Raw genomic sequence first — 15039 nt, 5'->3', positions numbered from 1 at the left:
TGCTCTTGTGTTTTTTCTATTTTTCTTACTCTTATTTACAGTTTTTGTTTTTCCTTCACAGAGTCCCCGTTAATATTTCTTGTAGTGCTGACTTTGTGGTCAGGAATTATTTAATTTTTGTTTCTCTGGGTAACTCTTTCATTCTATTCTAAATGATAGCCTTGCTGGACAGAGTACTCTTAGCTGCAGATTTTTCCCTTTCAGCACTTAGAATATATCATGTCCCCATCTCTGGCCTGCAAAGTTTCTGCTGAAAAATCTGTGGATAGTCTTATGGTTTTGTTTTTGTTTTTGTATGCAACTGTATTCTTTTCTATTGCAACCTTTAAAATTCTTTATCATTATTTCTTGCCATTTTAATTACTATTTGTCTTGGTGTTGGCCTCCTTGGGTTGAATTAGTCACTGTACCTCCTACATCTGAATCTCTGTTTCCCTCCCCAGGCTCAGGAAGTTTTCAACTATTATATCTTCAAATATATTTTCTGTTCCCCCCTTCTCTCTTCTTCTTCTGGGATCCCTATAATGTGAATGTTATTACACTTGATGGTGTTGCTGAGTTCTCTAAGTCTATTCTCATTATGTAGTATTTGTCTCTCACATGTTCATCTTAATTGCTTTCCATTACTCTCTCATACAGGTTACTTACATGTTCCTCTGCTTCCTGAAGCCTATTTATTCCATCTATTGTACTTTTAATTTCATTTTTTGAGTTCCTCATCTCTGATATGTTTTTTTATCTCTTTGTCAAGGATCTCACTAATGTCCTCCACCCTTTCCTAACGTTCAGTGAGTATCTTTATGATCACTACTTTAAATTCTCTAGCAGGCATATTACTTATTTCTGTTTCACTTAGATCTCCTGCTGTGATTTTGTCCTATTCTTTCATATTCCTCTGTCTCATTTTGTCTACCTCTCTGTGTCTGTTTCTGTATGTTAGGAAAGTCAGCTACATCTTCTGCTCTTGCGAGTGGTGGCTTTTTGAAGAAGAGGTCCTGTAGTGCCTTGCAGTGCAGTGCCCCTGTTCACCAGAATCTGGCATTTCGGGGGAGATTCATATGTGTTGCTTGCATCCTGCTGTTGTGTCTGAGTCACTTGTTTTTTTCAATCCAGATGTCTGCATTGACTCTCTTCCTGTTTTCAGTTGTGTTTGTTCTCTGGTGTTATTGAGGTGCAAGGGGGTTGGCTCTGAGGGGTCATGAATGCAGGAGGGCTTGGGAATGGGGTGGCAGTGTTGGTAAAATTTACACTGAGCTAGATCTTCCAAATCATGGTGGCCACAGTGGCCTTGTGCACAGTAAATGCAGAGGCTTGACCAGTTGGCTTGGAGTGGGCGAATTTTCTGGAGAATTGGTGTGCAGGGCACACTGCTAGCAGGTTATATAGCAAGTGTCTGTGCAGTACCACTTGCTGAGGGTGGGGGAAGAAAATGGCACCTGCCAGTTTCTTCATTCCCAGAGAAGTCACCTAACATGCTCTGAGATCAGTATAAACAGAACTTCCTCCTGTTTGCCCCAGGCATTTTGAAAACTTGCTTCTATGTTGCCTCTTTAAGGGCTTCTATGCTGCTGTTTCTTTAAGGGCAGGAACCCAGCTATCACTCACCCTCCCAGCTCTCCCAGTGCCAAGTCAGCTGACTTTTAAAATTCCAGGATCTAAACCCACTGGTTATACAAATTCAGGGAATTCAGCCCTTCCAGTTTTCAAAGCCAGATGTTATAGGTGTTTGTTTTCTCCATGTGGGCTCCCTGGTACAAGGGACCATTTCTTTCACCTAACCATGCACAACTACCACCCTCCTGTGGGTAGCTCCCAGCCACAGTTTCTGCCCTTACTAACCTCTCTGATGCGGCTCCTCTACATTTAGTTGTGGAATTTGTTTTGCCAGTCTTCTGATCACTCCTCCCCTATAAGACTGACACAAACTCTGGCAACACCACATCTAACTGACCCATACATTTTGTGGGACCTCAGTTCTGGCAGCACTGGCGGCAGTTCTCATTTCACAAGCAGAACACCACACATGTTGTTAAAATGCACCCCATCCCTGCTGGGGACCAAACATTGCCCACAATAGGGAAAGAGAGTCTCTGCAGACAACTGGACTGAAAGAAAAAGAGGCCAAGATTCAACAGCAGAGCACACACAGTACATGTAGGAGACACTCCCTGAAGCACCAAGCCCTAGAGAATAGGGGACACTGCACTGCAGGGCACTACAGGACCTCTTCTTTATATGGCTATTATCAACAGCAAGAGACGTAGCTGACTTTCTTAACACAGAGACACAGAAAGTCAGACAAAATGAGGAGACAGGGAAATATGCCCTAAATGAAAGACCAGGACCAAACCACAGCAAGACACCAAAGCAAAATGGATATAAGTAATATGCCTGATAGAGAATTTAAAGTAATGATCATAAAGATATTCACTGGACTTGAGAAGAGTGGAGGACATCAGTGAGAGCTTTAAAACAGAGAAAAAAACAATCAGAGATCAATAACACAATAAATGAAATTTAGAACCCACTTAATGGAATAAATAGCAGGCTATGTGAAGCAGAGGAATGAATTAACAACCTGGAAGACAGACTAATGGAAAGTAACCAAGCTGAGCAAAGGAGAGGAAAGAAACTTATGCAAATCCAGAATAGTCTTAAGGAACTCAGCGACTCCATCAAGCATAATAACATTTGAATTATAGGGATCTCAAAAGAGGAAGAGAGGAAAAAGGGGACACAAAATTATTTGAAGAAATAATAGCTGAACCCCACCAAATCTGGGGAAGGAAATAGATACCCAGATCTGGGAGGCACAGAGATCTCTCCCCAAATTCAACCCAAGAAGGTCCACATGAAGACACAGTAATTAAACTGGGAAAAATTAGCAATAAAGAAAAAAATTCAAAGCAGCAAGAGAAAAGAAGATAGTTACATACAAGGAAAACCACACAAGGCAATAAGCAGATTTTTAAGCAGAAACTTTGCAGGCCAGAAGAAAGTGGTAAAATATATTCAAAATTCTTAAAGGGGAAAATCTGCAGGCAAGAATACTCTATCCAGCAAGGCTATAATTCAGAAAAGAAGGAGAGATTGTTTCCCAAACAAACAGAAGCTAAAAGGCTTCATGACCACTTAGACAGCCCTGGAAGAAATATTGAGGGGAAAGGAAAAACCATAAGTGAGAGTATGAAAAGTGAAAAGCACAAAAGCAGTAAAAATAAATATTTCAGTACCATACTGTTTTGATTACTACAGCTCTGTAGTATATCTTGCAATTTAGGATTGTGATATCTCTAGCTTTGTTCTTCTCTCTCAAGATTTCTTTCAGTGTTCAGGGACTTTTGTGATTCCATACAAATTTTAGCATGATTTGTTCTAGTTCTGAGAGAGGTGTTGGTATTTTGACGGGGATTGCAGTAAATCTGCAGAATGTTTTGCATGGTATGGAGGTCTTAACAATATTGGCTTTTCCAATTGATGAGCATGGAATATCTTTCAATTTGTGTTATCTTTAGCTTCTTTTATCAATATTTGTATCTTTTGGAGTACAGGTGTCTCACCTATTTGATTAAGTTTATTCCTAGATTTTTTTTTTTCTTTTTGGTGCAATTGTAAATGGGATTGTTTTTTAACTTCTATTTCTGCTACATCATTATTATCATATAGAAATGCAACAAGCTTCTGTATATTAATTTTGTATCCCACAACTTTACTGAATTCATTTATCAGTTCTGGTACTTTTTTGTTGGAGTTGTTAGGGTTTTTTATATATAGTATCATGTCATCAGCAAATAGAGAAAGTTTTACTTGTTCTTTACCAATTTGGATGCCTTTTATTTATTTTTGCTCTCTGATTGCTGTGGCTAGAACTTCCAGTAGTATGTTGAATAAAAGTGATGAGAGCAGACATTCTTATCTTGTTCTTCATCTAGGAGGAAAAGCTCTCAGTTTTTGACCACTGAGTATGATGCTAGCTGTGAGCTTTCATATATCGTTTTTATTGTGAAGTATGTTTCCTCTAAACCTATTTTGTGGAAATATTTTATCATGAATAGATTTTGTTCTTTCTCAGATGCTTTTTTCTGCCTCTATTGAAGTGATCATATTTTTTTATCCTTTCTCTTGTGAATGTGATATATCACATCAATTGATTTGTGAATATTAAACTACCCTTGTCTCCCTGGAGTAAATCCCACTTGATGGTTGTGAATAATTTTTTCTAATGTATTGTTGGATTTGGTTTGCTAATATTTTGTTGAGGATTTTTGTATCTATATTCATCAGAGATGTGGTCTCTTTTTTTTTTTCTTTGTAGTGTCTTCATTTGATTTTCATATCAGGGTAATGCTAGCCCTATAGAATGAATTTGGACACTTTCCTTCATCTTTTATTTGTTGGAATAGTTTGAGAACAAGTAATGTCTCGTTTTAAATGTTGGTAGAACTTACCTGTGAAGTCACCTGGTCCTAGCCTTTTATTTTTTGGTAGTTTTTTTATTACTGTTCCAAGTTTGTTACTAGTAATTGGTCTGTTCAGATTGTTCATTTTTTCCTGACTCAGTTTTGGGATATCATATGTTTATAGGAATTTATCCATTTCTTCTAGGTTGTCCAATTTGTTGGTATGTTTTTCTAATATTCTCTTATAATTGTATTTCTGTGGTGTTGGTTTTTATTTTTCCTCCTTCATTTCTGATTTTATATATTTGAGTCCTCTCTCTCTTTGATGAGTTTGGCTAAAGAATTATCAGTTTTGATAATTTTGTCAAAGAACCAGCTCCTGATTTCATTTATCTGTTTTATTTTTTTAGTATTCATTTCTGCTCTAATATTTATTATTTCCTTCCTTCTACTGGCCTTTTTTCTTCAAATTTGTATTTAAACTCTAGTTAGTTAACACATAGTGTAATACTGGCTTCAAGAGTAGAATTCATTGATTCATCACTTACATGTACCCCCAGTACTCATCATAGCAAGTGTCCTCCTTAATACCTACATCACCCATTTAGCCCATCCCACACCCATACTAATAAGTCCCATGCTATTTTTATATTATTATCAATGAGTTCTTTGTGTTTGTTATTAATTTTCTTATATATTTAGGTGCTCCCAAGTTGTGGGTATAAATATTTATAATTGTTAGATCTTCTTGTTGGATATACCCATTTATTATGATATAGTGACCCTCTTCATCTCTTACTACAGTCTTTGGTTTAAAATCTAGTTTGTCTGATGTAAGTATGGCTACTCTGGCTTTTTTTAATTTTTTAATTTTTTTTTTATTATGTTCAGTTAGCCACTGTATAGTACATCATTAGTTTTTGATGCAGTGTTCAGTGATTCATTATTATGTATAATACCCAGTGCACATCACAACACGTGTCCTCCTTAATACCCATCACCCTGTTACCCCCTTCCCCAGCCAAACTTATCCAAAAGAAAAGAGAAAGGACCCAAATTAATAAAATCATGAATGAAAGGGGAGAGATCACAACACCAAGGAAATAGAAAGTTATTAGAAATTATTACCAGCAACTATATGCCAACAAATTAAGCAACCTGGAAGAAATGGATGCCTTTCTGGAAACTTACAAACTACCAAGACTGAAACAGGAAGAAATAAACAATCTGAATAGACCAATAACCAGTAACGAGATTGAAGCAGTAATCAAAAACCTCCCAAAAAACAAAATTCTAGGGCCTGATGGCTTCCCATGGAATTCTACCAAACATTTAAAGAAGAAATAATACCTATTCTACTGAAGCTGTTTCAAAAAATACAAACAGAAGGAAAACTTCCAAACTCTTTCTATGAGGCCAGCATTACCCTGATCCCAAAACCAGGCAAAGACCCCATCAAAAAGGAGAATTACAGACCAATGTCCCTGATGAACATGGATGCCAAAATACCCAACAAGATCCTAGCTAATAGGATCCAACAGTACATTAAAAGGATCATTCACCATGACCAAGTAGGATTTATTCCTGGGATGTAAGTGTGGTTCAACATTCGCAAATCAATGTAATAGAGCACATTAACAAAAGAAAAGACAAGAACCATATGATCCTCTCAATTGATGCAGAAAAAGCATTTGATGAAATACAACATCTGTTCCTGATTAAAACTCTTCAGAGTATAGGGATAGAGGGAACATTCCTCAATATCATAAAAACCATCTATGAAAAGCCCACAGCAAATATCATTATTAATGGGGAAACATTAATGGGGAAACAAGAAAGCCAGGTCAGGAACATGACAGGGATGCCCACTCTTACCACTATTGTTCAACGTAGTGCCACAAGTCCTAGCTTCAACAATCAGACAACAAAAAGAAATAAAAGGTATTCAAATTGGCAAAGAAGAAGTCAAACTCTCTCTCTTTGCAGACAACATGATACTTTATGTGGAAAACCCAAAAGACTCCACCCCAAAATTACTAGAACTCATACAGCAATTCAGCAATGTGGCAGGATACAAAATCAATGCACAGAAATCAATTGCTTTTCTATACACTAACAATGTAACTGTAGAAAGAGAAATTAAGGAATCAATTCCATTCACAATAACAACAAAAACCATAAGATACCTAGGAATAAACCTAACCAAAGAGGTACAGGATCTATACTCTAGAAACTACAAAACACTTATGAAAGAAATTGAGGAAGACACAAAAAGATGGAAAAACATTCCATGCTCATGGATCGGAAGAATAAACATTGTTAAAATGTCTATCCTGCTCAGAGCAATTTACACTTTCAATGCCATCCCTATTAAAATACCATTGGCATTTTTCAAAGAGCTGGAACAAACAATCCTGAAATTTGTGTGGAACCAGAAAAGACCCCAAATCGCCAAGGGAATGATGAAAAAGAAAATACTCTGGCTTTCTTTTGACATCCATTAGCATGATAAATGGTCCTCCCCCTCACTTTCAATCTGCAGGTGTCTTCAGATGTACAATGAGTGGCTTGTAGGCAACATATAGATAGGTCTTGTTTTTTTTTATCCATTCTGATACCCTATGTCTTTTGATTGGAGCATTTAGTCCATTTACATTCAGAGTGATTATTGATAGATATGAATTTAGTGCCATTTTATTACCTGTTATTTCATTGTTTCTGGAGATTTTCTCTCTTCCTTTCTAGTCTCTGTCACTTCTGGTCTTTCTCTACCACTCAAAGAGTCCACATTTGTATTTCTGGCAGGGCTGGTTTAGTCATCATGAATTCCTTTAGCTTTTGTTTGTCTGGGAAACTCTTTATCTCTCCTTTTCTGAATGACAGCTTTGCAGGATAGAATATTCTTGGCTGCATATTTTTCCCATTCCACATGTTGAATATATCATGCCACTCTCTACTGGCCTGCCAAGTTTCTGTGGATAGATCTGCTGCTAACCTTATTTTTCTTCCCTTGTAAGTTAGGGATTTCTTTTGTCTTGGTGCTTTTAGTATTTTTTTCTTTATCTCTATATTTAAAAAATTTTAATACCATATGTCTTCGTGTTGGACTGCTTTTGTTGATTTTGATGGGAGTTCTCTATGCCTCCTGGATTTAGATGTCTGTTTCCTTCCCCAGATTAAGCAAGTTTTCAGCTATAATTTGCTCAAATAAACCTTCTGCCCCCTTTTCCCTCTCTTCTTCCTCTGGGACTCCTATGATACGAATGTTATTATACTTTATGTAGTCGCTGAGTTCCCTAAGTCTGCACTGATGAGCCAATATTTTTTTTTGTTCCTTCTTCTTTGCAGCTTCATTATTTTCCATAATTGTATTTGCTATATCACTTATTCATTCCTCTCTTTCTTCCATCCTTGTGGTCACTACATCTAGTTGGTTTCACATCTTGTTTATAGTATTTTTTATTTTGGCCTGACTAATTTTTAGGTCTTTTATCTCTGCAGTAAGGGACTCACTGTTGTCTTCTATGCTTTTCTTAAGCCCAGCTAGTATCCTTATGATTGTTAGTTTAAATTCTTGGCCAAGCATATTACTTATATCTGTTTTGATTAGATCTCTGGTTGTGACCTTCTCTTACTCTTTCTTTTGGGATGAATTCCTCCATCTTGGAATTTTGTCTATGTCTCTGTCTTCCTCTCTGTGTTAGGAACACCTGTTATGTTTCCTGTTCCTGAGAGTAATGGCTTTATAGAGAAGAGGTCATATACTATCCAGGGCCTGGTGCTTCAGGAAGTGTCTCTGGTGATGCTGTGTCCACTCTGCTCCTGTGTTTTGGCTTCTCTTTCCCTCAGGTCAGTCCTCTGCAGTTTCTCCTTGCCTGCAGTGGGGAGCATTTCGACCTTGTCCAGAGTGTGGCAAGTTTTAGCTAGGTGTGCTCTGGTCTGCTTGTTAAAAGAGACCTGATGCTATTTCCACTAGAGCTGAAGCTTTGCAGAACTCTATGGTCAGTAGAAGTGGTCATTGCAGGAGTGGAGGGGTGTTGTGCTGATCATCTGGGGAAGTGGCCCACTGTGCTTTTTCTCAGGCACACTTGCCCAAGAAAAGGCATCACCTGCAGAGCATAGGGAGGTAGGGTTTGGTATAAGTGGTTTACAACACCACTGTTGGTGCTGTGCTGCTTACCGGAGTTAGTTTATGCTGAGAGGTGGGGAGAGAAATGGTGCCCACTGGAGGCAATGCCACCTCTCTCAGATTTGTTCCAAGAAGGGAGAAGCATATCTTAGTGTGTCCCAGGGGATCCTCATATCATGCCGTCTGCCCCTGGGCTATCTGTTCTCCTTCTCCACAGAACAAACTGCAGTACCCACCAGGCTCCTCACCTGCCATGTCGTGGACCTTTAAAACTCCAGTCTTTGAGCCCCAGGGTTGTAAAAACTCACAAAAATCAGCCCCCCTCATTTTCCCAGTCAATGGCTTTAGGCAAGTGTTTTCCTTTGGCAATCCCCCATTTGCTCCTCTCTCTCTCTCTCTCTTTCTCTCTCTCTGACCAGGGATTCCTCCCCTCCACACCACCCACAATTCTTTTCTCCCCTAAATCACGTCTCTGCACCTCCTGCCTTCCACTATGTGGCCTCTTCTCTCCCTCTAGTTGTGCAGTTTGTTCCATCAGTCCTCAGGTCAATTTCTTGGGTATTCAGAATTATCTGATATTTACCTCACTGAGTTTGAGAGACCAGGCAAGTCTAGGATCCTCCTACTACTCCACCATCTTTGCTCCTCCAAAGAGCATTATTGACAAAACAATCCTGAACCCCAAATTATTTTAGGTGTGGTCCTAGTAAAAATGGTTTAAACATCACTAGAAAATTTATCAGTTACAATTACCCAGATCTACCCCCAGAACTTCCAAGTTAGAAATGTTGGAGTTAAGCCCAATCTGTTTTAATAAACCTTTCAGGGAATTCTGATGCATGCTGAAGTTTAAGAGCCACTGGTATAGGAGAAATGCATAGTGGAGCAGTCAAGTTAGTAGGCAATAATATATGAATTCTAAAAAAACTTCACTAACTTTCACTATATACCTTGATAATAAGTTAAAGCACTATTCCAATAAAACACTGAAAAATTCTTATGCTAGCTCCTTGATATTGTCAGACTAATAAGATTCCAGAGAAATCTAGACTTTCAAGGAAGAATTCATTATCAAGGAAGAATTTACATTGATTTTGCTGACTTGGGGGACACTATTGTTCCTCTCTGGTTATCTAAAAGAAATATGCCATGCAAACAAATCTATATTCAGCCTGAGTGTTTCCATGGCTACCTTTCTGAAATTCCCTTAGCCTGTTTTTAAAGCCAATTACCCACTAAATTCTCCACTTCTCAATGGGCTCCAAACATGTACACTGCTTGCTTTTACAACACTGCATTAATACATGAAAGAAAAGAAAATATTTTACATCAGAGTCCAATTCAAGCCACAAAGCCAGTGTCATCTTGCTACCAAGTGAAAAATGGAGAATTCCAGTTCCAGTGGACTAAGAAATCATTGTGGTGATAATTGAGAGTAGACCAGAAACAAGGCACGTGAAGCATAAAAAGAAAGAAATGTTTCTTTCTGGACTTAAAACTAGAGGAAGAAATTAGTTTCCTCTCCATCATGGCTATATATAGCTACTCAGTACAGCCAACCTCTGCTTCAAAGTCCTGCAAAGTATTTTCTGCAGGGGAACTCAGCAGATTACAGATTCGGGTCCTTCTCTTCCTGAAAGTGGGAAAAAATATTTGAAAAAAAAATGTAATTAGGGATGCCTGGGTGGCTCAGTCGGTTAAGCAGCTACCTCCAGTTCAGGTCATGATCCCAGGGTCCTGGGATCAAGTCCCGCATCAGGCATCTTGCTCAGCGGGGAGGCTGCTTCTCCCTCTGCCTGCTGATTCCCCCCCCCCCAGTTGTGCTCTCTCTCTCTAAAATGTAAATAAATAAAATCTTTTAAAAAGAAAGAAAAATGTAATTGTATTTAATGTGTACAATGTGATGATATGATTTGATATATGTATACATTGTGAAAGGATTCCAACAAACAAGTTTATTAACACATACATCATGTAGTTTTTCTGGAAAATTCTGAAAGGTACCCTTTCCTCTTTTGTGTGCAAGCAGAGACATGACACCAGATGGCGCTGCCTCACCAAGAGCCAGAGTCTGGGCTCCTTTCCTTTGATTCCCTTACCAGAAACGCATCTAATCTCATTTCTGAGTATATATCCAAAGGAAATGAAATCACTATCTCCAAGAGATACATGTATTCCCAGGTTCATTGCAGCACTGTTTATGATAGCCAAGATATGGAAATAAACTGTCCATCGAGGAATGAATGAATTTGTCTATTTCTGCAGTTTAGCTAATGAATGAATTTGTGACAAAATGAATGAAACTGAAGGGCATTTTACTAAATGAAATAAACTAGACAAAGACAAATCCCGAGCCATATCATTTGTATGTGGAATTTTTTTTTTTGAGTCAAACTAATCGAATCAGAAAGTAGAATGGTGGTTGCCACGTGCTGGGGGAAGGTTGGGAAACAGGAGAGGTTTGGAAAAAGGTATAACCCTTTAGTTATAAGATGAATAAGTTCTGATGATTTAATATATAGCATAGTGACTATAGTTAATAACACTGTATTGTGTAACTGAAATTTGTTGAGAGTAAAACTTAAGCATTCTCTGAGTATAATTATGTAAGGTGATGCATCTGTTAATAAAATTATTTGTTGGGATCCTTTCACAGTGTACACATATATCAAATCATATTACATTGTACACTTTAAATACAATTACATTTTTTCAATTATATTTTAATAAAGTTGGGGAAAAAAATTAAAGACATAACAGTCAAACATATACACACTCACTATTGGACCACCTAAATATATTAAGCAAATATCAACAGATCTAAAGGGAGAAATAGCCAATATGCTAATAGTAGAGGACTTCAATGACCCACTTTCAGAAATGGATAGATCATCCAAAAAGAAAATCAGTAAGAAAACACTAGATGTTAACAATACTTTAAACCATTGGACCTAACAGATATATACAGATCATTCCATCTAACAGCAGCAGAATACACATTCTTCACAAATGTACATGGAGCATTCTCCAGGACAGATTATGTGATAACTCACAAAACAAATCTAACCAAAATTTAAGAAGTTTAAAATAATACCAAGTATCTTTTCTGACAACAGTGACAATAACAAAAGAAAAGCTAAAAAAAATCACAACTATGTGGAAATTAAACAATACACTCCTGAACAACCAATATATCAAAGAAAAAAATCAAAAGAAAACTCAAAAATGATCTTCAAACACATGAAAATGGAAACAAAAGGTATTAAAACCTGTGGCAGGTTGTAAAAGCAGTTCAAAGAGGGGAGTTTATAGGAATAAAAGCTTACAATTAAGAAAAGAAGAATATCAAGTAATCTAATTTTACATTTCAAGAAACTAGAAAAAGAAGAACAAACTAAGCCCAAAGTTAGCAGAATAAAGTAAATAACAAAGATCAGAGCAGAAATAAAGGAAATAATGACCAGAAAAACAATAATGTCAGTGATACTGAGAACTTTTTAAAAAGATAAACATAATTGAAAACCTATAGCTAGACTAAGCAAAAAAGGGAAGACTCAGATAAAGCAAGAAATGAAAGAAGAGACATAACAACTCAGAAATATAAAGGATTATAACATACTACTATGAATAATTACATGCCAAAATTGGCTAACCTAGAAGAACTGGATACATTTCTAGAAACATACAACTTAACTAAAACTAAATTATGAAGAAATAGAAAATCTGAACAGACCAATAGCAAGCAAGGAGATAGCGTCAGGAATCAAAATATCCCAGCAAAGAAAAGCCCAGGAACAGATGGTTTACTGATGAATTCTACTAAACATAAATAAGAATGAATGTGAATACTTCTCAAACCCTTCTAAAAATTGAAGCAGAGGTACTTCCAAACTCATGTTACTGAGCTAGCATTACCTTCATACCAAAGCCAGATAAGGGCACCGAAAGAAAACTATGGAACAATATCCCTGATGAATATGATGTAAAAATTCTAAACAAAATACCAACAAATAGAATTCAACAGCACGTTAAGAAGATCATACACCATGATCAAGCAGGATTTATTTCTGAGATGCAAGGGTAGTGCAACATATGCAAGTCAATAAATGTGATACACCACATTAATAGAATAAAAAATTAAAATCATATGATCATCTGAATAGATGCAAAAAAGCATTTGACAGAATATAACATATTTTTATAATAAAAGAACTCAACAAATTGGGTGTAGTAAAAACATACCTCAACATAATAAAGAAGATATATAACAGGCTCACAACTAAAATCATACTCAATAGTGAAAGGTTGAAAACTTTCCCTCTAAGTTCAGGAAGAAGATATTTGTCTATTTCTGCAGTTTTAGCTAAAGATTTCAATGCCTCTCTCACAATGATGGATGGAAAATGTAGACAGAAAATCAAAAAGGATATAGAATAATTGAATACTTCAACCACCAAACTGACAATTGAAGAACACTTCAAACAGCAAAAGAATACAAATTATTTTTACATATACATAAAATATTCACAAAGACATTTTCTAGGGAATAAAACAAGGGACAAAAATTTAAAAGAATAAAATCATATAGTTTTTTTTTGACTAACCACAAAAAAATTAAATTAGAAATCAATCATATAGGGGAAGAGTTAAGATGGCGGAGGAATCAGGGACCCTAACTTTGTCTGTTCCCTGGAATTCAGCTAGATAGTTACCAAATCATTCTGAACACCTGCGAAATCAGAGATCTGAGAAGAGAATTGCTGCAATTCTATAAATAGAGAAGTGACCACTTTTTGCATGGTAGGAGGTGCGGAGATGTGAATCTGGGGCAATGTATTGGAAGATAAACCACAAAGGGAAGGGAGCTTGCTTAAGGAGGCTGCCAAAAAGTATAAGCAGCAGAGTGAAAAATTGGAACTTTTAGAAGTCTGCTACGGCGGGGGGGTAACTTCCCTGGCTCAGAGGTACTCAGGTGGTGAAGCAGGGCAGAATCCCAGGCAGGACAGCATGGTCACAGGATCCCCAGGGTGACAAAAAGAGCGGGGGTACCTGAGTGCAGCAGAGTTCCCAAGTATCAGAGAAGCTGGGTGAAAACAGGGAGGCTAGGTGCCAGCTTTCTCCTCGGTGTTGCCTTGAACTATGAACTGCTGCATGGTCATGTGACCGTTCTCCAGGCAGGGGTCCAGGAAGGAGCAGAAGTGGGGCAAGACCCCCCTCCCTCCTCCAGGAGGAACAGCATGGGCCCACATTGCAGGAGTCCATAAAGTTTGGAGATTTGAAACAGGGTTGCATGCTTGAGATAAAAACATTTGGTCACAGGCTGGGTAAACACAGGACAGAAATCATGGAGACAAGAGTGGCTGACTGCTTTTTTTGTGAGGGCTCACTGAAGAGTGGGAGGTGTGAACATCCAGCTCTGGGGCTAGAGATCAGGGTGCCACCATTTTCATCCCCACCTCCCCCCCCCCACCGGTGCTGGAAGACTTTGGAGCAAAACAGTGCCACATAGTGCTATCTGGAGCAGCTTACACTGAGCCTGGGCCCCTGGCACAGAGGGGCGCAATTCCACCCAGGCAAGAACAGCTGAGAATCAGTGCAACAGGCCCCTCTCCCAGAAGACCAGCAGGAACAACCAGCTAACACCAAGTTTACTGATCATAGAGAACTGCAAACCTTCAGCTCATAAGGAAAACAGTATATAGCATTTGTGGGGGGTTTTTTATTCTTTAGTTTTTCAGTTTTATTTTTTCAGCTATTTTATTATTTTATCAATTCTGTTTTTTCAATTCTTCTTTAATTTTTATTTTTATATATATGTTAGGTATATATAATTTTGGTTTCCATTCGTTTTTTTAAATTTTATTTTTGTATATATATAAGTTTTTCTTTCTTTGTTATTTTGGGATCTAGTTTCTTTAACAAACAGACCAATATACACCCAGGATCGTTTATTGTTTTGTTCTGTTTAACTTCCTCTTTGATTTTTTTCTAATTTTGTTTTGTTTCTGTTTTCTTCTGGTTTGTTTTGTTTGTATTTTTCTGGAGTTGTTGTTATTTTTGTCTTTTCTCTCTCTTTCCTCTATTCTTTTCTGGACATAATGATGAGACAGAGAAACTCAACCCCCCCTCCCAATAAAAGCCAGAAGGCAGTACTCACTGCCATGGATTTAATCAATATGGATATAAGTAAAATGTCAGAATTAGAATTCAAAACAACAATTATAAAGATACCAGTTGGGTTTGAAAAAAGCATAGAAGACAACAGAGAATCTGTTACTGTAGAAATAAATGAACCAACATCTAATCAGGCCAAAATTAAAAATGCTGTTACTGAAATTGGTCAAAAGTGGAGGCTCTAACTGCTAGGATTAAAAAAAGGCAGAAGAGAGAGTCAGTGATCTAGAAGACAAAATGATGGAGAATAAGGAAGCTGAGAAAAAGAGAGAAAACTGGATCATGAAGGGAGAATTCGAGAAATCAGCGATACCATAAAGCAAAATAATATTTGAA

At 37.4% G+C, this 15039-nt stretch overlaps 1 protein-coding gene across 1 annotated transcript in view; it reads right to left on the bottom strand.

Moving 5' to 3' along the window:
- The window catches only part of NAP1L2 (nucleosome assembly protein 1 like 2), a 236007-nt gene that overhangs the window by 123331 nt on the left and 97637 nt on the right, over positions 1 to 15039 (bottom strand). The gene's annotated exons all lie outside the window — the stretch shown is intronic.

The sequence above is a fragment of the Halichoerus grypus genome, chromosome X (assembly GCF_964656455.1).
Source record: "Halichoerus grypus chromosome X, mHalGry1.hap1.1, whole genome shotgun sequence".
In the NCBI taxonomy this organism is placed as follows: Eukaryota; Metazoa; Chordata; class Mammalia; order Carnivora; family Phocidae; genus Halichoerus; species Halichoerus grypus.
This window is presented reverse-complemented; position numbering and strand designations above follow the sequence as displayed.